At 43.0% G+C, this 27,535-nt stretch overlaps 2 long non-coding RNA genes across 5 annotated transcripts in view; both read left to right on the top strand.

Moving 5' to 3' along the window:
• LOC131513709 (uncharacterized) overlaps positions 1-12,817 on the top strand; it is a 157,546-nt gene extending 144,729 nt beyond the window's left edge. Inside the window, exons 13-15 of the long non-coding RNA XR_009262735.1 lie at positions 4,105-4,210; positions 4,942-5,088; positions 9,872-12,817. This is a non-coding gene — a long non-coding RNA (uncharacterized LOC131513709). The remainder of the gene's footprint in view (positions 1-4,104; positions 4,211-4,941; positions 5,089-9,871) is intronic.
• Positions 12,818-13,234: 417 nt separating this feature from the next.
• Positions 13,235-27,535, top strand: part of LOC131513703 (uncharacterized) — a 46,601-nt gene continuing 32,300 nt past the window's right edge. For 3 of the 4 annotated variants that reach the window (XR_009262731.1, XR_009262728.1, XR_009262730.1), the window contains exons 1-2: positions 13,235-16,608; positions 17,137-17,326. This is a non-coding gene — a long non-coding RNA (uncharacterized LOC131513703). The remainder of the gene's footprint in view (positions 16,609-17,136; positions 17,327-27,535) is intronic. The other variant, XR_009262732.1, reaches the window with a different exon arrangement.

The raw sequence follows: 27,535 nt of genomic DNA, 5'->3' as shown, positions 1-27,535 counted from the left end.
AAAGAATAGCAATTAATGATGGAGGAAATCAAAATTACCAAATGAACATATGAAAAGATACTCAACTTTTCTACCAATCAGGGAAGTGCAAGCAAACACATGAAAACAATGGCATATTATTTTAAACGGGCAAAACAGATACTGCATCTGGCAACAACATGTCATGGTGAGCATAGCAGGAATAAAAGATTCCTCTACAAAGGGCTGCAAACTTGCTTAATTTCCGCAGGTGCCATTCTGATTCTTTATAGGAGTAGCACCAGCTATGATCGTACCATTCATGGCAACACTGCCCATACGTCGCTGTAGATAAGTGAAATCAGTACCGCCATTTTGGAAAGCAACGTAGTTATATTAAAAAAAGATCAAGATCACGTACCCCAAATGACTCAGTCGTTCTACTCCTGGATATTCTCCCTCTTGAAAGTCCAGCATATGCTCACAGGAAGTCATAACGTGATGGTTATTGCATTGCTGTTTCTAAGAGCCAACAAACCAAAAATCTAAACAAAAAAGACAGACTACTTGATCTAGGTTTATAACTATAATCATACACAAATCTCAAAAACATATCATTAAAAAGAGAAGTCCACTGCAAAAAGATACAGATAAGATGTCAAATGTGTCATGTTGAAGACTCAGAAACATCTGGGTAGGTAGGTGATAGGTGGACAGATAGATGGACAGACTGACAGGTACACAGTATGAGCACAGAAATGTAGATGGGAGTTATATGCATCAACGTCAAGATAATCATCCAGGGAACAAGGGTTAGAAAATGGGAAGGAGTAAGGTCTGAGCTGGGACTCTAATGTTTTCTGCCTTTAAATGATCCAAAGGAAATAAGATAAAACACGTTAACATCCGTTTAGTCTCAGGGCTAGGTACACAGATATCTATTACTTTATATTTACGTATTTAAAATATCTAATACGTTGAAATAATTCTGAAAGAAAGAAGAAAAAGCAAGTGAGCAAGAAAAAGGTAATTGGTAGAGATTTTATAAGTAATAAACCTGTACCTTCCCCGCAGCTGTTTTATTTTATTTTTCAATCTCCTGCAGCAGCAATCTGGAGAATGAAATGTTCCTCAGCGAGGATTCAATGGGAGGTGGAGGAGGTGACAAGTCTAAGTGACAGGTGTGTGGGGGGGGGGGGGGTGACGTGTCGCACACAAGCCTTCTTAGTTGTGTGTGCACCCCAGGGTCAGGACAGCTGGGATGTTGCTGGGATTCTGAACAGAAGTCAACTTGGCAGAATTGTAAAAGCAGTTCCCTCTGGCTGGTAAACATATTCAGGAGCCCTCACACCTGCCTACTCAGGACTTTTCCTTACGGGCTCGTGAAGGTCAGCGGGACGGGCAGTACAGCCCATCTCCTCACACCCATGACAGCTTGGAAAAACATGCCAAGTGTGGCCGTCAACATCTCCTTCAAACCACCACTGAGTTTGACACAATGAAAGATTTTTTTTTTTTCTTCTTCTTCTCAGCAGTTACTCACGGGGGAAAAAAATCCTACATAAAATGATTAAATTCCCAAATATTTCCAGACTATTTGTGAACTTGCATCCAAGCTGCTTCTCTTCTTTTCTTTTTTTTCCCTTTCCAGACTTGTGTTCGTTGTCCGCTCCCCTTTCCAAACAGCAAACAGAAACTTTATCTGGCTTGTAGGACAATTCCTTCTTAAACACAGGAACAAACATTTTTAGCTCCGTCCCTAGGTCTGTCAGCTTAGGGAGAACTTTGGAATCAATTGAGCCTCTGTTGTTCCACCTATAAAATGGATTACAAAATAGATTACTATGTCAATGAGGGTTAGACCAAATGACTTAGGACGGCGTAGCGAACTTAATCTATATCTGCTGTTCTTAATTGTGAGGATAACCACGATACTAATTATCAGAATCATCATTAACCTAAAGAAAAATAGCATTGTACACAAAGGAGTGGGAATGGGATACAAGAAATTTTGGTAGGAAAAGCAATGGTCCCTTGACAAAACAACACTCCAGATATTTTTTAGGGGCACCTGCGTGGCTCAGTCAGTTATCTGACTTCGGCTCAGGTCATGGTCTCCCGATTCGTGAATTCAAGCCCTGCCTTGCTCTGCACTGACAGTGTGGAACCTGCTTGGGTGGGAGTCTCTTTCTCCCTCTCTCTCTGCCCCTCCCCCACTCATGGTTTTTCTCTCTCTCTCTCTCTCTCAAAATAAATAAATTTAAAAAAATTTTTTAAGTGGGAAGCTTGAATCAGCAAAATGATGGTTGAAGCATGGTCTCTGGAACCAGATCACCTGGCCTCAAATGTCTCTTATACCATCTTGAACAATTTATTCTATTACTCTGTGCCTCAGTTTCCTCCTAGGGTGGTTGTGCGGTACAGGAATGAGTTAATAGATGAAATCCTTAGAGTAGCTCCGGACACATCTATATACTGTGATGGTCTTTTTTATTTAATTTTTTTTAATGTTTATTTATTTTTGAGAGAAAGTGACAGAATGAGAATGGGGGAGGGGCAGACAGAGAAGGACACATAGAATCCAAAGCAGGCTCCAGGCTCTGAGCTGTCAGCACAAAGCCCGACACGGGGCTTGAACTCAGGATCCTTGAGACCGTGACCTGAACAGAAGCTGGAGGCTTAACCGACTGGGCCACCCAGGCGCCCCCGTGATGGTCTTTTTGATGTGCCAACTTGGCCAGGCTACACTTGCCAGTTTTTCAAATAAACACGAATCTAGGTGTTGCAGGGAAGGTCTTTGAGAGACACCATTAAAGTTCATAATCAGCTGATTTTAAGTGAGGGAGCTAATCCTAGAAAATCTGGTGGGCTCAAGTCCATCAGTTGAAAGCTTTAAAAGCAGAACTGAAGCTTTCCTGAAGAAAAAGAAATCAAATCCTCCCATAAAACGTCCATGTCTGCTCACATCCAGGCGCCCCAGCCTGCCTTTCTTGGTGGCATGCCCTGGGGGAGGGTGCGTGAAGGGTGGTCAGACTTGCCTAGCCAGCCCCCACAGCGACATATGCCAATTCCTTGCAGTAAACCTCTCATATACATGTCTAATGGTTCTGCTTTTCTGACTGAACTCTTCCTGATACATGTGCACAGTGCTATAAAATAAAGCACCACGAAATAAATCACGATTATTTTAGGTTTGAGGTTTACCAGTGTTGGCAGAAGAGAACGTAAAGTTTAGTTAGGAAAAGGAAAGGATGTCGAACATTATTTGGAGGACAGGTAGCTCCTGGATACTGTAATGAGATACCTAAATTCTCCTGCCATCACAAGACCCAGGAGTAGACCCCTGCCACCCTCAGTCAGTCCTGGCCTCTCTGGATGCCCCCTTCTTGCAACTGAGGCCCCCTGGGAATGATGACTGTTCCTCACAGCACCCTCAGGACTATTTTCGTGCCTTGAGAAAGAGTGATGCATTTTTCTGCAAATTACAAAGCGTCCATTTTTTCCCCCTTTTAATATAACTGTAAAGACTTTAAGACTTCTGAGAAGAAATCCATCTTGCCTCTTTATACAAAGAGTCGATTATGACTGGGGCCGGGATGGCACAGGAGCCTGGTTGTTGGGGGGCCTCGTCTGTCAGAGTATGTTTGACTACTTGAAATTTGAAAATAAATGATCCTTGAATTCACCAAAGCATTTGAAAGAATGCACTCTGTAGGAAAAGGAGATCCTTCTGATATGGAGCCACTTTCCAGGTTGGTCAAATGTGAGACAGTGGAAGTGTGGTTTGACAGCCAGTTTAATTTCACTTGGCTCCGTGTGTGTGTGTGTGTGTGTGTGTGTGTGTGTTGGGGTGCGGGCCTGTGTGTCTGCATGCGCACGTGTTTGCGTATACACGTGTGTGTGGCAATAGGATTCTGTTCTCCGTCAACGGTCACTTTCTTTCCTTCCGTGTGATATTCTTTTACCTCTTTGGCATTTCTCCATAGTAACATATTTTCCCCACTCAATGCAGTTGTTGACGACTGGCTCAGTACGATGCCTCCACTGAAGGCAAGAGGAGAGACCAGGTGAACTCGGGCCTACACTTCTATTTGTGCAAATGTTGCAATGAGATCTATAAATATCTTCTCCTTTGTGCCTATACAGTAAAACCTTGGGTTGCGAGTAACGTGTTCTTCGAGTGTTCCGCGAGGCGAGCAAACCTTTCCAATACATTTTAACTTCAAAAACGAGCGATGTCTTGCAATGACTGGTATGTGATGCTGAATGTCACATGATCACGACTGAGCCAGTGGTTCTTGAAATGCGCTTTGATATACAAGTGCTTTGGATTACAAGTGTGTTTCTGGAATGAATTATGCTCACAAACCCAGCTTTTACTGTATTTTGTTTACATTGTTAGACTAGTTTTTGAATAGAGAGATTGAATTCCAATGAAATATCATTTTTAGCAATCCTAGGCCAGATGGTGAAACCAGCCAGCCCTTTCTGAGATCTGTCCTCTGCACATCTTCTAACCTCCCCAGCTGTCCCAACTATGAAGACTTCACCCCAGGACATAATCAGAGATGATCGGTTATAAGCCATCTATGCAATACTGTCAACTAATCACTGTCCGTTGGGGAGAAACCATTTTTAAATCTTCCCTTCGGCTGTACAGAGTTTTCATACTTTAAACGTGCGGTGGAAGGAGGTTTTTGGAAGGGACGTCTAATTTTCAAGCAGGAGAGAGTACCGACCACACAGTTGGAAGGGCTGGGTTCAAGACATGACCAAATCAATGTGTGCCTCTGAGTAAGCCATTTCATGCCCTGACCTTGAGGTTCACGGTCTGTGAAATGGGGGTCATATTATCTGCTTAGCGAGTTGTTTTCAAATCTTAAACTGGTCATTTACTTAGATGTTCTTGGTTAAGTTGCAAGCAGTCTGCAAATGGAGAGATTTGCTTTCTCCCTCTGTAAACACACTGTCTTCTCTCCCCAGGCCCCCAGGCCAGGCAGCCAGCCAAGAGCACCCTGTCCAAAGGGCTAAAAGTCATAGGAGCTGATATGTATTGAATCCTACCTAAGTGCCAGGCACTGTCTTCTTGAAGCTGAAGAATTTGTCTTCTCAACACAAAGGCCTTATCAGGTAGGTACTATTCGTGTCATCATCACCCCCCATTTTGCACAGAAGGCAACCGAGGCACAGGAAGGTCAAGTAACTTATCCACGTGTTCACTGCCAGCATGTGGTGGGGCTGGAATTTGAACCCAGGTGACCTGGCTTGAGAGCAGAGTTATAACAAGCCCGCTGTACCACCATGAGTGTAAACCCTGTGTATTGAATGGAATCAGACTACTCCATTCTTCTGTAGAAAGTTAAAAATCAAAAGAGGATAGATAAACGAGGTGGAGGAAAAAATACTTTGGGGCCTGTGTCGGGCCTAGGTGAGCTGGGTAAAACCATAGATGCTGAAGGTGGGTAAGAGGAGCCGGGAGGGCCGAGGAGGCAGTACATATTCACGAGGTCTTCAAGCAGCCACCCGTGGGGGGAGCGTTCATCCCGGCCCCGCGTGTCCCCTGCCGGATAGATGGTAGCTGCTCGTCAGGCTCATTGGCAAGTTACAGCTACTGGCCAGACGGACTCGCCCTGTGTCTTTTGGAAAGTGCGAGTGTGTGTTGGCTCCAGGCGTCTCCCATCTGCGAACCCCCTGGCTGCGCTCCCTGCTCTGCTTGCAGAGACGGCACCCGCCGGGCAGGCTTTGCGGTAGAGAGGCTGGACGTGTGATCGTCGCATACCCGGGGCTGGGGTAAGGAGATCCTTCTGTCCCGCTTGCACACCGCCCTGAGATGATTAGCAGCCTCTTCCTACCCTTTGCTCTCACTGTGTGTTCTACATGGATTTAATAAGCCATGTGATAATTTGGTCTCTGAGCCCCTCTGTTCTGTGACCCCGGGGACAGCATACAAGTTGGTGTACTTGGAGGTTACTTGGAAGACCGTTTTCTACAGGGCACCCCAAATTTCACCATAATCGATAATTTCAAACTCTTGTACCAAAAAGCATCTACCAAGTTACAAATAAGCAGCGAAAATCCTACTTAATTTTTTTATAACCCCCCTTTCCTGTAGCCCTTCACCGTTAAAGCTGGTCGAGTTGTTTTCAATTGTTTTCATTGTTTTCAAAATGACCAGTTTAAGATTTGAAAACACCTCGCTGGTAATGATGATGACCTTGAACTTGATGGACTTGAAGATGTTTTTTTTTTTCATATTTATTGCAGAAGTGATACTCTGCATATTTTTTCATATTTATTGCAGAATGGTGCTGAGTTGTTTGCACGTACTATCTCAATCAATCCTTGCGGCAACCCTGTGAGCCAATTTTCATTATTATCCTGATTTTGAACTTCAAAACTGGTCAGTGGTGAAGGAGAACTGAAGAGAGTTAAGTAGTATTTTTTTTAAGGTTTTCATTTATTTATTTTGAGAGAGAATGTGCAAACAGGGGAGGCGCAGAGAGAGAGAATCCCAAGCTGGCTCCGCACTGTCAGCGCAGAGCCTAGCGTGGGAGCTTGATCCCACAAACTGGGAGATCATGACCTGAGCCGAAATTGAGAGTTGGACATTCAACCGACTGAGCCACCCAGGCGCCCCCTAGAGCGAAGTAGCAGTGATCATTAAGTCCTGTCATTATTAAATTGCTGAACAGGATTTCAAACCAAAGTCTGACTCCTGAGTTGTCCATTTTACCATGGGTGGGTTGTAGAAACAGACCTAATATCCCCAAATCAAGTGCACACTTGAAGGAGAAGGTAGAGAAGGGAACAGACCTGAGAACCCATGAATTGAAACAAACAGCCTTTGATAGTCGAAAGTTGACAGCATGGATGTGCTTACCTGAACCCTTGAAAAAAATATATGTTATACGTGAAACCCTGGAAAGAAAATAAACCATAAATAGCTATTCGAAAGCACTTCCTGAAAATGGGTACATCTCACATACTAAATGCCGAAAGCAGTAACTTCCATAGAGTAACATGAGGGGCAGGGGGAAAAAAAGCCTTTCAATTTTTATTTGTGCAATTTTGTGTTATTGGAATTTTTATGCCCATATAATTTGATGTCATTTTTAAAACAATAGGAAGAAAGAAATATCATTAACATCCCCAAATATGATGCTGGTGGCAAATTTTCTGTGATATTAATGAAGCCTCAGCTTCGGGGCCCCTTCCCAGAGCCGGTACTTAATTTTGTATTTGTCAATTTGTGTAAGTTTCTGGCACCGCGAAATAAGGAATTGCCCCATGAGGACGTGCCTGGTAATAGGGAAAGAGCAACATAACAAAAGATTAAGTTAAAGTATCATGTTTCACGTCACCATCCACAGTGCTATGAGACAAAGGGCTAGCATATCTAGAAGCCGATTTTGAATAATTTGGGATAATAAAGTCATTTAAAAAATAAGGCAATTTTGAAAAATGTAAACAATTCAAAGTGAAATGTAAAAGGCAGCACCTTTCCTGTTCTTTGTTTCCTTTCTCTGTGCCTTTTTAATTCCTCTTTCCTCCAAGTGTGTCTGCTTTTTCCTAGAAGGCTGAGGAGATGATGAGGCAATTTCAGCAGGGAGTTTTATGCAGATGCGGTATTTACGACGGCAGTCCTGGGGAGAGCCTGTGATTAATGATCACATATAACCTGGTTCAATATATATATTTTTAAAGTAGTCTTCCTTATTGGCAGCGATGCACTACAAAGGGGAATATCCACAGCAGGATCTCTTAATCCGAGGACACAGACCAATGGGTCAGTTGGGTATTGTTTATAACCTTTAAGATCAATGGTTTTGAAGGTCATGTGTGGCACACATTTATTTAGCCTGCCAGTAGCAAGTCTATTTCCTGGATATGTTAACAAAACTGCTAACGTTCACCATTTTCTCTACCTGGCCTTGGCTGCTATTTCTTTTTCCAAACAACTATCGCAAGACAGATTGGCCATTCCCATTAGATCGAGGAACATTTGGCCACCACATTCCTCTGACTCTCTGGTTTTCCTCTCTAGAAATTAGTCAAGAAGTCACATAATTGGGAGGATAATTATGTGTCCGGAGCAGCAGCAGGGAGAGCCGTAGAAGTAAGAAGCTCACCCAAGCGAGGTTATCAGAGAAGTGTGTTAGAATCACATCTTTTCATTTTGCAGCTTGTTTTTTCCAGAATCCTTCCCCTGCAGCGTGTGTTGACTGCCTGGAGAGGCCCTAAGCCGGTGATTCTGAGCCCTGGCTGCAGTGAAGAAATACCCTGGGGGAGCTCGTGGACAATACCATGCCAGAGCCCTCGCGATGGAGACGTCATTCAATTGGTGGAGCCAGAGCATTGGTATTTTTAGAAAGCTTTCTAGAGGATTCCGAGGTGCAGCAAGGTTGAAGTGACTGCTCGCGGTGTTGACTGATCACTTCCATTACTCTGCTTTACACTCTGAATACCTCTGCAGGGTATTCAGCTCTTGAGGTGCCCTTCTCTCTTCTCCTGCCTTTACTCTGTCCTCCAGGTCCCTTCTCTTATGCTTTCATTCACTCGCTCATTCATTCATTCATCAAAAAAAAAACACTTACCGGGTATGTAGTAAGTATCTGACGCTGGGCTAACACGGTGGGCACAAAAAGTAATAATAATGGAAATACAGGCACTGCCTTTGAAGAGTCAGAATTTAGCAGATAGATAATAGGCCACCAACCATCCATTTGCCTAGGACGAGGGGGTTAGGATCCCGGGATGTGGGACTTTCAAGACTAAAATCAGTAAAGTCCTGGGCAGTAGAGAAGTAACATTTCAAAAAAAAAAAAAAAAATATGTATATATGTGCCTGGGTGGCTCAGTCGGTTAAGTGTGTGGCTCTTGATTTCTGCTCAGGTCATGATCTCGGGGTTCCAGATATCAAGCCCTGCACCGGGATCTGTGCTGACACGCAGAGCCTACTTGGGATTCTCTCTCCATCTCTCTCTTGCTTCACCTCTCTAAATAAACATAAATAAATATATATATACATGTATACATATATCTGTATAATACATATATATACATGTATATAAATCTTAGCGCCCTAATAGAGGATGAATTCTCATTTTAAACTTCCAGCTCATTTAATGGAGAGATAGCAACTCCCAGGAAAGATAGGGACTCCCCCCCCACACCACCACATACAAAGATCTATCTCAGCTGGAATATAATGGGGTTCATTTATCTATTTTTTATTTTATTTGTTATTAATTAATTTTTTAGTGTTTATTTATTTGCTTGTTTATTTAATGTTTATTTATTTTTGAGAGATAGAGAAGGAGCACAAGTGGGGGAGGGGCAGAGAGAAAGAGGGAGACACAGAATCCGAAGCAGGCTCCAGGCTCTGAGCTGTCAGCACACAGCCCGATGTGGGGCTCAAACCCACAAACCACGAGATCATGGCCTGAGCAGAAGCCGGATGCTTAACCGACCAAGCCACCCAGGTGCCCTAATGGGGTTCATTCTTTTGGTAACAGGCACGTCAAATGGGCTACTGTGCCTGTGTTGGACAGAGATATAAATTCAGTGAAATAGCTGCTTGTTAACAGGTTTTTTTTTTTTGCTACCAGTAATTCCCATGGGGTCAAACTCTGGTAATTTGTGCTGAGCAGGAGAATCGCCCCAACCCAGCGTATCATTCTGATAATGGTGAATTACACAACGGCATACCGACATGAAGTAAAAACGAGCGATTGAGGCGTATCTAGTAGAACTTGGGAGAAATTCAGAAAACGTTATTTTTGGCTCAGTGGCAAACACTGGCTGTTTGTAATTCATGACATTTTAAATTAAAACTTGGCCAAGGAACACACCGGATAATTGGTGATTATTTCAGATTTGGGGTCTATCTCTGGCATGTCTATTTTCATTCCAGCTGCTGGTTCCTCTCAGAGTACCTGTTCTGGGGCACACAGAGGGAGCTCGAGCCCTGAGAAGCTAAATGATCTTCCGGGAGAGGCAGGTGATGTTACAAAATAGGTGTTTGTGGTGGTTTGCTAACCATCTCTCAGCCTTTGTATGGCTTCCGGTGTTTTGACTTTGTACCGTGACTTTCTCAGCAGGGAGTCTGTTGACCCCCTCGGAACATGGGCCAAACCTGTGTGTTATTTTCAATGGCGGAAAAATGATGCTGGGTGGGTTCCACAGTAGAGGCCTCAAGATGCCTGGTGGCTTCTGCCTCTTCTGTCCACCCCTGTGGCTGAGGTGTCAGAAATGCCTGGTCTGAAAATGGATAGGCCTCAAGAACTTGCTGGCCGGGAAACCTAGAATGGCAGGGCTCAGCACCTCTCCAAAGATATGCTAAGGAACGAAGTGAAGGAGGTCGACTCAGAAGTCAGGGTGGTGGGGTGCCTGGGTGGCTGAGTCGGTTAAGCATCCCACTCTTGATTTTGGCTCAGGTCATCATCTCACGGTTCATGAGATTGAGCCCCTGCATCAGGCTCTGCACTGATGGTGTGGAGCCTGCTTGGGATTCTCTCTCTCCCTCTCTCTGTCTCTGTCTCTCTCTCTTTCTCTCTGCCTCTCTCTTTCTCTCTCAAAATCAATAAAATTATCTTAAAAAAAAAAAAAAAAAAAAGAAATTCAGGGTAGAGGTGGAAACGTTATCCACTCAAAGGAAGACCGGCCTCCTGATTGTCTTATTCTCTCCAGTGGAGAGCTTTCTAGAATGTGGTGTTGATCATGCTCCTCCCTTGGTTAAGATGTTTTAATCACCAGGGCTTAGGGCCGGAGTATGGGTGGAATCTTATGTAAACATAGCTAAAACAGTAAAAGTATAAATCACTTTCAACAAACTAATGAACGAAAGCTATCCTGTGAGACGTATACCATTATGATGACAAAATATCACCACAACATGTAAAATCATGGTTTTCTATATGAATAAAGTCAGAGAAATAGTAAAACAGCTAAATTATATTGTGATGCATGTCTGGGTATTCTGACACAGTCTGATTATGTCAGGATGATTAAGAGAATAAAGACACATAAAACATATAGCTTGTTATATATTTATTCTATAATATTCATCTTAGCAAAATCACTAATTACATTTTTTAATCAAGATTTTCACATAATGTAGGTTGTAGTGATAGTAAAGAATTGAAATTTTAAAAGTGCACAAAATTAATTGTGGACATATTTTTATGCAAGATATATGGTAAAATAAATGTAAAAAATGAAAAATAAAAATAATTTTTCATATGTCTTTTCAAAAAAGGCTTTTGTCCAGAGGCACCCCAGTGGCTCAGTCGGTTAAGTGTCTGATTTGGGCTCAGGTCATGATCTCGCCGTCTGTGAGTTCAAGCCCTGCGTCAGGCTCTGTGCTGACCGCTCGGAGCCTGGAGCCTACTTCAGATTCTGTGTCTCCCTCTCTTTCTGCCCCTCCCCTGCTTGTACTCTCTCTCAAAAATAAACATTAAATTTTTTTTTTAAATGGCTTTTGTCCAAAAAGGTCAAAGTTATCTGTGAAATGAAAAGGCAAAGGCCAAATTATAATGAAAGAATATCAAAATAAGACATTTTAAAATAAAGCCTTTACCCTCATGGACCAGGTTTGCCCGCAGGCATTGCGGGAGGAGAGGCCACCAGGAGAAAAAGCGAATCACAGAGTTGAAAGCCCCAATCCTGCTAGACCCTGGAGGGAGGTCCAGACGCCCCAGTTGAGCACAGGGGTACCCAGGTGAACCCAAGCTCCAGTGGACCTGTCAGCTGAATGCTCCCTCTTGAGAGAGCCCCGGCAAGATGAGCAAATCAGCCCCTGGCCAATACACAGAATCCTAAGAAATAATAACTCATTATTAGAAATCTGAGACAGTATTATTTCTATTTCCAAACATGGAAGGAAAACAGACAAGAAAAAGAAAAAAAAAAAGGCTTGCCCAGTGCAATGCTGTCACTTCCTGCAGGAGCTCTGGTTGTGAACAAAGTCTCCATAATCCTTTTCCCTTCCTGCTATTTCTTAGAAAACTGCAGGGAATCTTCGAGACAATGAGGAAAACTGAAATTAGGTATGGATTATTGCCTTGGCCCATATCTGTCAGGTAAAGTTAATCCTCAGTTTTCGATGCTCTGACACTTGTAGAGCAGCAAAACATTAGGAGCAAAGTTTTTATTGGCACTGAGTTAATGTAGGAATATGGACATATTGAACTAAATAAGGTGACAAGAAAGAGTGCTTGGCAAAATCTCTTGCACTAACATATGTATTCTGTCATTTTTTATCCGCACGCATATAGACTTGACCGAAAATTAGAACTCATTATATCCAGGGAAACCATGTGCTTCTGGTTCTGTAAAACTTATTATCTGAGGCATCATTAATCAAACATATCAAATTAACAGACACATATTTGTTGAGCTCATACTGTGCATGAAGCTCTGAGTCCAGGGCTGTATCACATTTTCCAGCTGAAAAACCAGTGTGGATGTACTTGCGACTGGCTCACATTTCTAGAACGATGTGGATATTCCTCTCTGGTAGTGATGGTGGGTGGATGAAGACCTTGGATTAATTGTTGTGCACACTTGAGGGTCTGTGAATCATCGGTCATCCATATATCAAATGAAACATTTCTGCCGTATATATTTTGCCCAGAAATATATTTCTAATATCATCCATCCATTTCAAATAGAAATAAGAAAGGGAAGCTAGTTTTTACCATTTTTTTACACCCTTCAGTTGTTTGAATACTTCTTTATTGTGTACATACATTATTTTTATTGCAAAATACGAATTCACAAAAGGACACGTGCTCAGAAGTTAATATATTTAAGACGACATGTGTCTACCTTTTTAATCATTGCGGTGTGGACATTTATTCATTTTTGCACGGGTCTGCTCAGGCTGCTATGCAAAATACCGCACACTGGGTGGCTTAGACAACTGAAATTTAGTCTCCCGTAGTTCTGTAGGTAGAAAGTACAAAGTCAAGGTGTAGACAGGTTTGATTTCTCCTGAGGCCTCTCTCTTTGGTTTGCTGAGGGTCTCCTTCTCACTGTGTCCTCTAGTGGTCTTTTGGCTGTGTATGGACATTCCTGGTATCTCTTCTTTTTTTTTTTTAAATTTTTTTTCCAACTTTTTTTTATTTATTTTTGGACAGAGAGAGACAGAGCATGAACGGGGGAGGGGCAGAGAGAGAGGGAGACACAGAATCGGAAACAGGCTCCAGGCGCGAGATCGTGACCTGGCTGAAGTCGGACGCTTAACCGACTGCGCCACCCAGGCGCCCCTCCTGGTATCTCTTCTTGCGTCCAAATTCCCTCTTACAAGGACGCCAGGCAGACTGGATTAGGATCTGCCCAGATGGCCTCATTTGACCTTGATTACCTCTGTAGAGGTCCTCTCTCTACAGTCCTGTTCTAAAGTACTGAGAGTTCAGCCTTTAACATATGAATTTGGGGAGGGGAGCTCAATTCAGCCCCTAACAGTTCTCATTATCCTATTTATAACATCAGAGTAAGTAAGTCCCTTTATAGTATTTGTAAAGGGCGTTTTATGAATTCCTCTTTACATTATTTGACCACTTTACCTTGTTGATTATAATAATAATGAATGTTTAACATTTATTTAATGCTCACTACCTGTCCAGCTGGCACTGATTATTTTATTTGAATTTTAGCATTTAAGCTGCAGATAACTGCTATCATTCCCATTGCACTGATGGGAAGACTGAGATTTGGAGATGTTCGTGGGCTCGCCAAGTTCACGACTAGTACCTGCCTGCACAAGAGCTCTGTAAGCCGGTACTGTAGCTGCTATGGGATTTCTTGGGAGAAGGGCAAGTGGATACTTCCCTTACCAGGTTTTAACCTCCTAGATGGCAGCTCCCCATATTCCTCTTTATCTTTCTAGCATTTTAGTTCAGTGCCTGGCAAATACTTGGTACTCAATTCATACTGAGTGATGCTGGGTGGTTTAAATCACTGTTATTTTCTTCTGAAAGATAAGGACACTAACTGCTCCATTTAAGAGTGAAATGACCTGGTAACGTTTGTAGGAAAAACAGAGAAACACATGTTGGGTCTTCTTCTAAAAATACTTGTTAGGAGTGCCTGGGTGGTTCTGTTGGTGAGGCGACCTTGCTTTCTGCTCAGGCCATGGATCTCACAGTTCCTGGGATCAGACCCCATAGGGCTCTGTGCTGTCAGCAGGGAGCCTACCGGGATTCTGTCTCTCTTCCTTTCTCTGCCCCTGGCCTGCTTGCGCTCACTTGCTCTCTCCCTCGAAATATTAAAAAAAAAAAAAAAAAAGAAAACTTATTAGAGTTCTCTGAAAAGAACACCCCAACTCAGAGCTTCCCCCCACCCCCGGCAATCAGATATTTATTTAATAACTCAGAGCCAGTTTGATATTAAGGGAACTTAGTGTTGTTTTCAGAATAGCCACAACAGTATTTTAAAATTTATAATGAAGGGGAACCTGGGTGGCTCATTCGGTTGAGCCTCCGACTCTTGATCTCTGCTAAGGTTGTGATCTTGCAGTTTTGTGAGTTCGAGCCCCGTGTCAGGCTGTGTGCTCATGGCAGAGAGCCTGCTTGGGATTCTGTCTCTCCTTCTCCCTCCCTCCCGCATTTGTGCTCTCACTCTTGCTCTCTCTCTCTCTCTCTCTCTCTCTCTCAAAATAAATCAAAGTTATTAAAATTGGGGCACTGGGTGGCTCAGTTGGTCGAGCGTCTGTCTCAGCTCAGGTCACGATCTCATAGTCATGTGTTCAAGCCCAGCCTCAGGCTTGGTGCTGCGTGTGGAGCCTGCTTGAGACGCTCTCTCCCTCTTTCTCTCTCTTTTTCTCTCTCTGTCTCTCTCCCTCTGCCGCTGTCCCCCACTTGCGCACACACACTATCTCTTTTTAAGAAAAAAAAGAATAACAAATATTAAAATCTATAATAAAAAAACCTACCTCTGCGGGCAAGCAATTACCATGATGTGTGTCTGCAAACTTGAAGATCACACATGCACCTGGGCTTTGCTGGTTGTGTCCCTGCACCACCTCCCCATGTGCTTTCACGTTTTGGACGGTTTCGGCTTCAGCTCTGAACGGAGGGCCCTGGGGTCTCAGTGAGCTTTCCGTTAGAATCCGATTCACTGTTGTTCCTCCTTCAGCCGTCTGGATACGCCTGTGAGGAAATGGGAAGCAGCGGTGCTTTATCAAAGCACAGAATGATGAAATCCTAAGCACTTCAAAGGATTCCTAGTTTTTCCACTTAGAAATCGAATGGGATCGCGTTGCTCTTTGCCCCTATTATTGTAGTCAATTCTGTGTTGACTTAATAGGCCTCCTTTGACTTTTCGTCTTGTAAAAATAGGATAGAGGCTGTTTACTGGTAATTTCTTAAACGCAGAGGTGTTTCACCTTGGTCTAAATAGGTGTTGTCAATGGACGCACCTGCTCGTAAGATACATATTTGCATATTTTTATACATACACGTAAAACCCACTAGTTCTGCCACTTAATACATGTTTTAAAGAAATAATTTTATCTTTTTTTTTTTTACCATTTAATTTGCTTATCTGGAGACAGTAAGTCTGAACGATTTCAGAGGTAACCTGGAGAAATAAATTGCAGTTTGGAAAGAAGCTTAAGTGTCTGCTGAAGGATTTTATAATTGATATTATTTTTGTTTCCACCAACAGACTATGGAAAGTAATAGAAAAAATCACAAGCGAACAAGGTCCACGCCTCGTGCTCAACGGTTCAAGTGTAATTCTGTTTCAATATACATGCCTTAAGTTCAATTCTGGATGTGATTGGACCCACAAAAGGCAGGGACTCCACGAACTCATTACAATCAAATGGGACTTGAATTCTCTTGTCTAATGTCATAATAAGCAATTATGAGCATCTTCTCAGGCATTCAAATAGGGTAATAGTGAAACCCTAGAGAGACATTATATGCTGGCAGACTCTGGCTGATGTGATGGGCATATGCTCGATGGACCCCTAAAGGCACGATGGGTAGCTAGATGCCAGGGCAAATTGCCCTCGGTATTTAGGGTAGACACTACCTTCAATTACGACTTGTGTTTTATAAGCTGAGCCGTTATAATAATATGTGTGTTCATTCTGGAGAATTCTCTGTGGCAACAGAACAAACAGCCTTTCTCATCCAGTTCCCATTTTCATGAGAGAACAGCAAATGAAACTTGTCTTTTAACTTCGCATTTCTCTGATGGCGGAGGCTGGGAAGATACAAGTTGCTGCTCTCTGCTGCCATTTCATTAAGTTAAATGTGCTTTTGTCCACTCTGGGAAAGGTAGCAGATTTTGCATTACCAGGGGGACTATTTGAAGAGATAATTAGATAAGTAAATACTCGCCAACCTGCGCCAAGATGTTGAGTAGAGCCTGTTACTTATTGGAAATTTCCCCTGCAAACAAATTTAACTGAATTGTCGTCTTCTTTTCAGCTGAGTCCTTGGAGCAACATGAGACGATCTCTCTCTTTTTCCACTAGTTAGAAAAGGAGGTTCAACCAGATGACTTCTAAGGGAGATTCCTGCTCAAAATGTATGAGTCAACGAAATAGTGATAAGACGTCATTAATACATACTGTAGAACTATCTAAATTGGATATCTGTAGAAGAATGTACTTTCCATAAGGACCCAGGCTACATGGTACAAGTAAAATAGAAATTTGGGCCAAATTTAATAGTTCTAAAACAAGTATCAGTATTAGAAGAAAAAATTAATGTAAAGAAAAGCATAAAGAAGTGGGAATGGTTTGCAGAAATTATCGCTGTTATTTTCACGTATCCCTAATTGGCACGTTACCTACTTCCAAAAATAAGGTATATAGTACACATTGAAAACGAAACCACTGTAGGGGCGCCTGGGTGGCTCAGCGGTTGAGCGTCCGACTTCGGCTCAGGTCACGATCTCACGGTTCGTGGGTTCGAGCCCCGCGTCGGAACCTGGAGCCTGCTTCAGATTCTGTGTCCCCCTCTCTCTCCGCCGCACCCCTGCTTGTGCTCTGTCTCTCTCTGTCTTTCAAAAATGAATAAACATAAAAAAATTTAGAATATTAAACCACTGCAGACACCCTAAATGTATAGACTGAGCTGTAAACTTCTTATTTAAAGATATTACATCTATTCATTTTCCCTTCAGCAAAATCAATGTAGTTATTTTGTTTGTCTTAACCAGATCAGCCTGCTGCATGGTTGGTCTGATCTGTGATGGCAGCGTTGGTCACTGAAACAGAAGCCTGGTGTGGACATCCATGCAACGATCGTCAGACTGTCCTCCGAACCAAACCTCAGCTGCATCCCAAGTAGTATCTTCGATGCAGGCAAATCATTAAGGGATTCCATTTTGGCTCTTTTTAACCATCAAAGTGAGTTATTTCAAGAGTGTCTTACTTTGAAATGGCTGTTTGTAATTTTGCAAATTAACAAACGCCATGCTTCCTTCCAGGTAGCGTAAGTTGTCGATAAAGGGGCTAACACCCACTTTTAACAGGGTGACATTCTTCTGTTTATGGAAATCAGATGTAGGAATTTCCATAGCGTGTTGACAGAAAGATGAATAAGAATGTATAGGCAGCCCCGAACCCATTACAATTACCCATTGAAATTATTTTTGAACTGAAGACAAATTGGTTGGCTTTACTTCCAAATTGGCACATAATTCGCAGTAATATTTATTTACACAGTTAGGCTTAAGGATTGGGTGGAGGGATTAAAAACAAACGAATCAACAACAAACAATCAAATAATGACAGGAGATTTGACATAGTTGAACAGTTGCCTGCAGTTCAAAAGGCCGGCTCTACTTATCGGTTTTCATAATTCTGATTCTCTCCGTAATGACTCCTGCTCTCTGTTTCTATCTGATATCGAGCGCTGGTAACGCCAAGAAAGAAGCACAAAACAATGCTCCCGAGCGCGAGAAAGACATTTTTTTCATGCTTTTAGCAATGTGACCTTAGGTATTGATTTATAGCCCGCCGCAGCACCCCAGAGCAAGAGGGAACGTTGGTAATTAAGTCAGTATCTGCACTTTCTAAAATAGTGCTGACGTGCAACAAAGAGAGACCCTTTATTTTTCCTCTCTGTCTCCCAGTGAACGCAGATGCAGGCACTGACCTCTGACCTTTCGCCAAACTCTCTGGCTGCAGCTGGTATTTTTCTTTCTCTGGGCCTTTAGCTGCCGATAGACCGGTGAGATTCATTAAATTGTGTGTGTGCAATTTTCTTTTCAGCCAACATGAAACAATTTATACCCCAAGACTTACTTATGAAATATATCTTTACGGAGCTCAGAATGAAAGTAAACGCTTTCATTGCGGCGCCGATCAGGGATTTGCCAGATAAGTACCTAGGCCGATTGACTAAGATAAGAAGACACAGAAAAAAATTTTTTGAAGAATTTTATATTAAACATAGAACTTTCCATTGTAAAACTCCCAAGATTGCAGAGCGAATTGAGTCAGAAATCTCACCCTTTTTTTTTTTTTATATTCCATTAGAGTCATTACTGAAATAGGGCCACAAAAGGTAATAGCAATAAAATCAAATACCTTGAGGTGTGTATGCAAATTATATGCTAATGTATGATAATCTGAGTACCATGTTCAGTGGCCATAAAAAATACTAAATGCAGCTAATTAAAGGTAGGTAAGTTGCTGTGTTTTATACTTCAGAGCAATATGAGAAAGGTAGTATATTATGATAATGATAGCATTGCTGGCCTTGGGGAATGCATCCAACATTTTAACGGGATTTCTTATTCTGGCATATTTGTCCATTTTCTTGAATGTAATCACTTTTTCTCTTTTCTACCCCAGGTTGTAGATCCATGAAGTGAGTGCAAAACTAAATAACAAATTAAATCTTTAGCCAGAAGGAAAGCAAACACTCTTCTCCCTAGAAACTTGGGAAGTGTCATGCCCACTTAGCAAGCCTTTTACAGTGAGTGCCCCCCACTGGGGTAGTGGGGTTCAGCAGTCAGCCCCATTGGAAATTTGGGTAACTGGAGCCAAGAATTCGCAACATAGCCAGGAAATGCAAAGACTTACTTCTCCCAGAAATGTAAGCTCAAAATAGAGTATTCTTTCGTATAGTGAACTCACATCATGGGATATGTATCTCCTTTTTTAATCCTAAGAAATTCAAAGAAAATGAAAAACAAAAGCTACAAGGGGATTTATAAGAGAGCATAAAGTTGGTGTGCGATCTACCTGCCTAAAAAAATGCCTGGTGTCCCATAGTCTAACTAAAATAAAAAGTTACATATGTATATTTAATGTTGATAGTAAGTTGATTTCTAAAGAGCTTTTTTTTCCCTCTATCATACAAATTTATATACTATACTAGCCTTTATATACTATACGAGGCTGAAAATTGCCAACCTAAGTTGGCAAAAAATTCACCTGGAATCAATTTATCAACTTGTGAAGTTTATGTGGTTGATGTTTTTCTGCGCGGCTGGGTGGAGATTTAAGTGTTCTTCAAAAAGATGGATTGATAGTTTACGAATTCGTCATATGTCATGTATCAGTATTTCAAACAAAATGAAATGCAAAAAAAAAAACCCCCCAAAATGAAAAATACAACAATCCAAACCAACTGACAAAAAACCCAATGGCGTGGTTATCATGTGGGTTAGTAGGTCTCAGATTTTAGAAGGCATTAGAATCATATGGAGAACTTGTTAAACCTGCATACTCGACCCAGGCCCAGAATTTCTGATGACATAGGTCCGGGGCAGGGCCTGAGAATGTTTGTCGCTAGGTGTTACCGGGTGATACTGCTGGCCCAGGGCTCACACTTTGAGAACCAAGGCTGCAGGCTAAGGAAGGCTAGCTGCGTAGCCAGCAACAGTTAAAAGTGTGCATTAGCTTGCTTTGAAGACCTTACAGGCCGTTCCAACAATGAGTGCAAGGGTCTTTGCTCAAGTGGAGGTCATCCTGTTTCAGCATTGTACGGAGTGGTTTCATCTTCAACCATCTTCAGGGGATTGTGACCCAAGTTTTGTGAATTGCTTCCAATTTTTTAATTGACCTGACTTATTTGATAACACTTATTGTTTGCCACGACTCCTTTGGTTGGAAGAGTCATAAACCCGATTTAAGATAATTTAAGAAAAATAGGAGATTTGACTCTAAGAACATGGCTGGTCGCAAAATTAAGACCGCATAGGGCTAGGAAGTCAGAGCCTCACATGGACCTCAGAGTCTGGGGTGGGGGATGAGGGTCTCAGACTGGTGACTCTAGGAACACGGCTGGTCACAAAATTAAGACCGCATAGGGCTAGGAAGTCAGAGCCTCACATGGACCTCAGAGTCTGGGGTGGGGGATCAGGGTCTCAGACTGGTGACTCTAGGAACACGGCTGGTCACAAAATTAAGACCGCATAGGGCTAGGAAGTCAGAGCCTCACATGGACCTCAGAGTCTGGGGTGGGGGATCAGGGTCTCAGACTGGTGACTCTAGGAACATGGCTGATCACAAAATTAAGACCGCATAGGGCTAGGAAGTCAGAGCCTCACATGGACCTCAGAGTCTGGGGTGGGGGATCAGGGTCTCAGACTGGTGACTCTAGGAACACGGCTGGTCACAAAATTAAGACCGCATAGGGCTAGGAAGTCAGAGCCTCACGTGGAACCTCAGAGTCTGGAGTAGGGGATGAGGGTCTCAGACTACTGACTAGCCATATCCAGCAGTTTCCATTTCTTGTTGATTATGTTTATTTTTCTCTGTGGAGCAGAGAACAAGGCTGGGAGTACATCCAGTAATGTCTTCCCATATCTACCATTGCGTTTCTCTGTTCCTGTGGACCCTTCGGGGAATCCCAGTGGGTTGACTTGCCATATTGGTCTCAGGTCCTAGTGAGCCCAGCATGACAGTGCACATGACAAATAAAAGTCTGCCTTGTTCACTTCGATTAGGTGGAGAAGTTCTAGCTTGAGGAGATAGAGGGTATCTATTTTAAGGTTAATATATTTTCTTAAGAAGGCCTCACTGAGGAGAAGAAAGCAAATTTGAATCAAGAGTGGTTCATCGTTCTCCACAATGGTAGGGGACCCCGGTCACCATCAATGACAGTGGTACTTTAAGGAATGACACACGATCAGGAACAATCCAGAAACTGGGGGGCTGCTTCTTCTTTCTCTGGAAGGGATGGGGCCTGGAAAAGCAGTAGTGCCTTGGGGGAATATGTCTGCATTAGGACAAATATCAGCATATTCTTGGAAATCTGAGAGGGTCCCTGACTCTACATTCTGAGATGCTTATGTCTACTGAGTGGAAGTTTAGGAGACAGGCGTTCACCATAAACTGGTCTCAAACAGACTCTGTGGCAAGTGCTACTTGTATGAGTTTCCTCTGGCTGCTGTAACAAATTAAGCCAAACCTGGTGGCTTCAAACCACATGAATCTATTGTCTTAGAAGTCCAGTACGGGTCTCACTGGTTAAGGTCAAGGTGTCAGTAGGACTGTGCTCCTCTCTGGAGGCCGTGGGGGATCATCCTTGCCCTTGCCTTTCTGGCTGCTGGAATCTACCTGCACGTCTGTACTTTGTCCCTTCCCTCCTCCGTCTTCTGGGACAGCAAGAGCAGGCTGAGACTTCCTCACATGCATCACTCTGATCTTGTCTCCAGCTTCTCTCTTCCACTTTTAGGATCCTCGTGATTACTTTGGGCACACCAGATAATCCAGGCAAATCTCCCTTTCCTTAAAGCCAGAGTCTTAGAAAACTTAATTCCTCTTTGCCAAAAGGACAACATATTCACCAGTTCTAGGAATTAGGATGTGGCTGTCTTGGGGGGGAGGAAAGCATCACTCTGCCTACCACGTTGGTGTTTGTGGATGGGGTGTAGATTCAGGTATGACCAAGCCCCGATCCTACCTTCAGTGATTCGATAGCCTATGCCAAGAGACAAAAGTGCAAATAAATCCTTCTCATACCGTTTGATAAGTGGTATAATAGAGGAGTCTGTAGGGCCCACTGATGGAGTAGCAAAGTCAGTTTTGTTAGATCATAAAAACATTTAAGAGAGACGGGGGGAATTGACTTGAGTTTTGAAAAATGGGAAGAAAAGTTCTGCAGAGATTTCAGGTAGGTGGAGATTCAAGGCAAGGATGAAGTGCATTGCACTCTCTTACAAGAGGAAGGAGTGCTATGTAGTTGCAATGGTGAGCAGAAGCAAGTGCTCGATGATGCTCAGAACTTGGAATTTTATCCTGGGTGCAAAGAGAAGTCATTTATGGGTTTTGAGCATGGTAGATATGATATCCAATATGTGTGTTAGGTGGGTTTTTATATTGACAATGTAGAGGAGAATTTCTGGAGGAATTCATCTAGAATAGGACACATCACCGGGGAGATGATTGCAGCATTCCAGGAAAGTGGATGTTACAGGCATTCAGTGAACTCTGTGGTGGAGATGATGGGGAGAAGGGTGGATCAAGAGAAATACCAAAGGATGGCTGGAAGGAGTTGCTGAGGTTTGACTGCAGAAAGTCGAGGGAATAAGAGTCATGGAATCACTCCTGGCTTCTGCCTGGGGTAACTGGTTAGACTGTGGCACCACGAACCAGGGCAAGGATTACGAGAGGATGAGCGAGGATGGAGAGGAAGATTATTCCTTTCACCTTGAGTAGGTTGACCTAAGTGCTTGTGGGAGGAGGTTGAAGATCCGTCTTTACAGCAATTGAAGTGAAAAGATCTGGGATATTCGGTTGACTTTTCCGTTTAAAATAAACCCTCCAAATTATAATCTTAGCTTAGCTAGATGAAGAAGTTCTCTCAGAATGAGATGGGGTATATGGAAGGGGCTAATGGCCCAGGGGATCAGGAGACAGGGCACAGAACAGTGTGAGTAATGTCAAGAAGGAAGAAGCCAGTGAATTTACAAAAATGTTAAGAGTCACTGAAATCACTCTGTAATGTGTATGTAGAGTGGAGAGAATACAAACGAAGGGCACGGGCTATAATATCTAAGGACCAGGGCTTACAGTGATTTTCCTGTGTCTTCACAAAAGAATGGCCTTTCACTTGAAAATGGGCATATGGATCCAAAGAAAGATGAGAGAGAAACGTAAAGAATATCTTTCTGCTTTGAAGGAGTTCCTGTCTTCCGGCTTAGATTATTCCAGACTAGTGAATTAATTTGCGGATGCTGTCAAAGAGCCATTACTCATAATCTCCGAGGAGTTATGCAGAACTGGTAGAGTACCGGAAGACAAGCAAGCACCTAAATGACAGACTCCAGGGTGGTGATCTTCTGTTTGATTCCTGACAAATTCTGGAATGGGCTACTCTGTCAAGTCGTCTGTGTTTGGACAACAGTCACATGAAGCAATGAACAGAAATGCACAAATGGGAAGTCATTGCATGTTTATTTCATTTATGTCATTATTGTTGAGAGCACACAGAGTTTGGAGGAAGCTAATTCACGGGGGCAGGATGAAAATAGAATGGATATTCTCATTTGGGAATAATAGACCCAGATAAAGTGAAATATACAGGGGCAGATGGAAAGTCCTGTGTTTAGGTTTACAAACAAACAAACAAACAAATGGGACAAATGGGAGAATGTTGAGGATCTAGCCTTATAGCAGTTAAAGTGACCAGTCTTGCGTACTTGGCTGATTTTATGTTTAAAAGAAATACCCAAGTGGCACTTGGCTGGCCCAGTCAGCGGAGTGTGGGACCCTTGATCTCAGGGTTACAGGTTCGAGCCCCACACTGGGTGTGGAACTTACTTAAAAATAAAGTCTTTTTGAAAAAAGGAAAAAAGGAAATACCCAAGGGTATAAGTTGGTTTACCTTCAGAAACATGGGTCACCTCAGACGAGAAAGAAAACAGCTTTACCCGCACTGACAAAGATCTCATTTTGAGCATTGAGTTGTCTTTTGGGTGGGTACTCTATTTTAAAGGGACAAAAACTAAAAGAAAGGAAACTCTCAGGATCTGGAAATTATGCCAAACGAGTAAAAGTTGAAGGATCTAATTACAGTGTTTAGGCCAGAGAAGACATGTTATGTCTTCAAATATTTGAAGAAACGATGAGATTAGGCCTCTAATTTTCTTTAGCTTGAGAAGCTGAAATTAGTGTAGTGAGGTGTGATTCAACTCAATATTGAAATAACTTCTAAAAATTAGGTCTTCTAAGTTTCATCTAGTACTCCGTCCATAAAAATTTTTTTAATTAAAAAAAATTATATCTTCTAAAGAAATGATTGAGCTGGATAATGAGAAGTGTGGTTCTTCTCCACAGCGATCCTCAGACACAAACTAAGTGACCACTTATCAGGGATGTTGGAAAAGAATTTCCGGCATCAGGTGCGAGTTTGAAATGTATTGGTTTTCCCCTATCTTTATGAAGATTCCTTTTAATTAAGAAAAAATTCCACGGGTCTTCATATGCTAATACTTCAACCAGTTACATGAGAAGGTATATATACTAACACAAAAACATTTATTTGGGTCCAGAACTATTGCCATATAGAGATATTTGAGATGGCTCAAAAGCATCTTTATATTTTGCAAAACTTAAGTTCTCAAGACATATTTATCCCAGAGACAATGCCTCCTGCTCTTTTGGATTCATAACTCCTGTGAATAACTTCATGACCTCTCATGTTTCCACAGTTCACGTGGAGACTGAACAGGATAATAAAAATATGATTCGTGAGGCATCTGGGTGTCTCCGTTGGCTGAGCATCGACTCTTGGTTTTGGCTCAGGTCACGATCCCAGGGCTGTGAGATCGAGCCCCGTGTCAGGCTCTGTGCTGAGCAGAGAGTCTGCTGAAGACCCTCCCTCTCCCGCTGCCCTTCTCCCAGACTTGTGCTTAAGTGCTCTCGCTCTCTCTCTCAAAGAAAAAAAACAACTATATATATATATATATATATATATATATATTACATATACATACAAATATATATGTATATATACAAATACATACAAATATATATGTAGCCATATATATATATATATATATATATATATACACACATATATATATATATATATGATTCAGGGGTTCCTGGGTGGCTCATTTGGTTAAGCATCTGACTTCAGCTCAGGTCATGATCTCAAGGTTTGTGAGTTCGAGCCCTGCATCAGTCTCTGTGCTGGTGCAGCAGAGTCTGCTTGGAATTCTGTCTCTCTCCCTCTCTCTCTGCCCCTCCCCTGCTCAGGCTGTCTCTGTCTCTCTCAAAATAAATATATACATTTAAAAATAACATGTGAGGGGATCCTGGGTGGCTCAGTCGGTTAAGCGTCCGACTTCGGCTCAGGTCATGATCTCACAGTCCGTGAGTTCGAGCCCCGCATGGGACTCTGTGCTGACAGCTCAGAGCCTAGAGCCTGCTTCTGATTTTGTGTCTCCCTCTCTCTTTGCCCCTTCCCTGCTCATGCTCTGTCTCTCTCTGTCTCAAAAATAAATACAAACATTAAAAAAAAATTTTTTTTTAAATAACGTGATTCAATAGGTCTGGTTAGGGCCCAAGAAGCTGCATTTTTACCAGATGATGAGGTGATGTTAATGCTGCCACTTTACAGATCACATTTTGAGCAGCAATAAAGCATCTCCCAGGTTCAAATTTTGTCTTATCACGAGTTTCCCCTTATATCTGTATCCAAGCTTGATACTCTTCCCTGTGGATAATTTATAGTGTAGTTCCCCGGCTTACTCTGAATCCTGGCTTTTACCGTTTACTCAAGCAGAGTGATCTTGAGGAAATTCACTCGTTACTGCTTCCTTTGTGAGGTTGTTACGTAAGATTAAGTGAAATAATGTATGTAAAGTGCTTAGCATGGTACCTGTTGTACGTTTATGGTTGCTGATTGTTTTGATAGCAATGAGCATAAATGTGATGGTAAGAAATTGAGTGGAAAGAGAATACAGGCATGTCTTGTCAAGTGCTGTGTATGTTCCTTTAAACATTGCACATTAAAAATAATAGGGTTTAGAGAAACAGGCTTGTCCAATGCATTTTTTGCAATCAAAGTACAAGGAAGGAAGGGAGGGAGGGAGGGAGGAAGGAAGGAAGGAAGGAAGGAAGGAAGGAAGGAAGGAAGGAAGGAAGGAGGAAGGAAGGAAAAGAATTTGTATCTGGGGAGTTAATTCCAATGGCCCAGGCAGATGGCTCAGCATTGCTGAAAATCGCCTCCATGGATGTTAAAAATAAGCAAAAGAGAGTTCTGTAGCAATTCTGGGAGCACGTTGATTAGAGTGGTGGTGGGCAAAGGGAGTGTGGAGTGGTCTGTGGTCTGGTGGGTTGCTGTTAGGATGGGCCAGGGGGGTGGGCGGTGCAGGGCGGCTGGAGTGAAGAGCCCCACAAGGCTGACTGTGCTTCCGAAATACCTTCCAGTAGTAGAGTCAGCTCTTGCCAAGTTGGAAGATTTTGAGATGGAAGTTCAACTGATTTTCCGCCTCTCCTCCTGCAGATCGTAATTCGAATTTATACCCTCCCTCACCTTGGGGCTGGGGAGGGCAGGGATCACCTCTAAGCCCAACTTTCCTGTGCTTCACTGACTTAATTCCAACTACAACACTGCGTTTCAGAACCGGTTACTAATTCCAGCTACCAAGACCTGCACTGCGGTAGAATAGAACGTCCCGAGTTTTGATTTGAAAAATGTCTCAACAAATTTTTCTTAAGTCTACATTTCATCTGGAGGGCACTGAGAAGGCACACTGCCTATAACCTTGGATTCTCTAATCCCTGGGGGGCTAGAAGACACCCCAGGGAGAGCACATCCTGTGCACGCCCTGGCCTGAGGGGTGGGGTCGCCATCACAGAGGTTCTTGGTGAAACACCTCCCTCGTCTTCCCTCCCTTTGCTCTCCCTTCACTGGGGAGCACAGAGCTCCAGCCTGAAGCATTTTCTCCTGCTCCTAAGTCATTCCTAACCCCCCCTGCCCATCCCACACCGCCTCACCCTGGAGCTCCAAAGAGGACTGCAGCATACACTGGCTAAGCCAGCATCTTGAAAGGGAATGGAAAGGATCAGGTGCAACCTTGGGGTTGGTGACCTCATTCCTCTTGGGAAGGAAAGGATTTAAAACAAAATTCAAGACGAGGCTGCGGCTCTCAGCCCGGGATCTGGGCTCACAGAGCTTTCGGGTTCTGCCTTGATGTGTGTCTCGGCAGCAGCCCGCCGTCCGGCACAAGGCAGATTTTTCCTCCGCTTGTTTTATTCTAAATAGTCTTCAAAAGCGCCTACGGAACGCAGACTGTCGCTTGGAGCGGGTGAACTCACTACTGACGTTCCCGTGAAGGAGACTCCAGCCTGGACCAGCTTTAGCCACTTTTTAAATTCTCATTTAGATTCAAATTCCATATAATCCTGACACTAGGCGGGAGATAGCTGGAGAGCAAGAAAGGGACAGGGAGGTGCCTCTCCTGTGTCCATGAGGCCCTCGGGTCAAACGGAGCCCTGGAGGCCGCAGGGAAAGACTGGAAATCCTGGGAGAAGCCAGCAGAATACTGGATGTGTGCCCTGGTCCCTCTAGCCCGGGGCTTCTGACCCACACCTGGTGCGGACACGCCTGCCACGGGTTTATGGGGGTCCCCAGAGACCGTGCAACTC

Source organism: Neofelis nebulosa, chromosome 6, assembly GCF_028018385.1.
Source record: "Neofelis nebulosa isolate mNeoNeb1 chromosome 6, mNeoNeb1.pri, whole genome shotgun sequence".
Taxonomy (NCBI): domain Eukaryota; kingdom Metazoa; phylum Chordata; class Mammalia; order Carnivora; family Felidae; genus Neofelis; species Neofelis nebulosa.
The sequence above is the reverse complement of the archived record's forward strand: the minus strand, read 5'-3'. Positions and strand labels throughout refer to the sequence as shown.